Here is an 871-nt window from a genome sequence, read left to right on the forward strand (position 1 = left end):
CTGGATCACGCATCACCAACACCCCCAGGGTATGAAGTCATCCAGTGGGTGTGAAGACACCTAGTACAAGGATGTTGTTGTACAGTCATCCCTCAAGGTAAAGCCACTGTGTTCGGTCCTCACACATTTCTCACTCACCTGCATATTGATGGATTTCACAGACAAATGCAAGTTCAAGCACGCTCACCCGATGACACTTCGTGACACATACATACACACTCAATACAGGCATGATTGCTGACACACACACGCGACACAACACAGTACATCCTGCCTGTGAACTGTCCCAAACAAACACCAGATGGCTTTTCTGTTCCTGGATGGGGAGGCCTGTCAGCGCTGCTGGGGGACAGAGGAGGGGGGTGGGAGTGGGAGTGGAAGTCGGCCCGCTGGAGGCCCCCACTCGGCCAAGAGGATTACCAGTCTGCGCCTTGCTTAAAGTCCCCTTACAGCGCTTCAGAAGTCACTTTCACTCATGGCGGCTGTAAATGACTTTTTTTCTTACTCCAATGAAGATGTGAGATGGTTTGTTTCGTGTGCAGTGGAGAAGACTGCACACAGTGTGGGCTGAATAGGGAGGGTTTTCATATTACATAATAATCATGAATCATATTTTTAGATGGGAGGCAGTTTGAGGTGGTGAAGAACAGTTCAGGTGTTGGGGAAGAGGTTTTTTCTTGTGTGGTGTGTCTGTGTGGATCATTGGCACAAATCACAAAGGGAATATTTTCTAATGCTATTAGCCTATGACAGGTTGACAGCATCGTCAGTGATATCAGGCCGGCAATTCTGCCATACGTGATGGGCTGCAAATAAGTCCTCCTGAGATGAAAAATCAGTTGATGGACAGGAAATTAATTGGCAACAACTT

General features: G+C 47.8%; 1 protein-coding gene across 1 annotated transcript in view; it reads left to right on the forward strand.

Moving 5' to 3' along the window:
* igsf3 (immunoglobulin superfamily, member 3) overlaps positions 1-871 on the forward strand; it is a 61,935-nt gene that overhangs the window by 1,582 nt on the left and 59,482 nt on the right. The gene's annotated exons all lie outside the window — the stretch shown is intronic.

This window comes from Morone saxatilis, unplaced genomic scaffold (assembly GCF_004916995.1).
Source record: "Morone saxatilis isolate NCDOM2014 unplaced genomic scaffold, NCSU_SB_2.0 Contig5, whole genome shotgun sequence".
Taxonomy (NCBI): Eukaryota; Metazoa; Chordata; class Actinopteri; family Moronidae; genus Morone; species Morone saxatilis.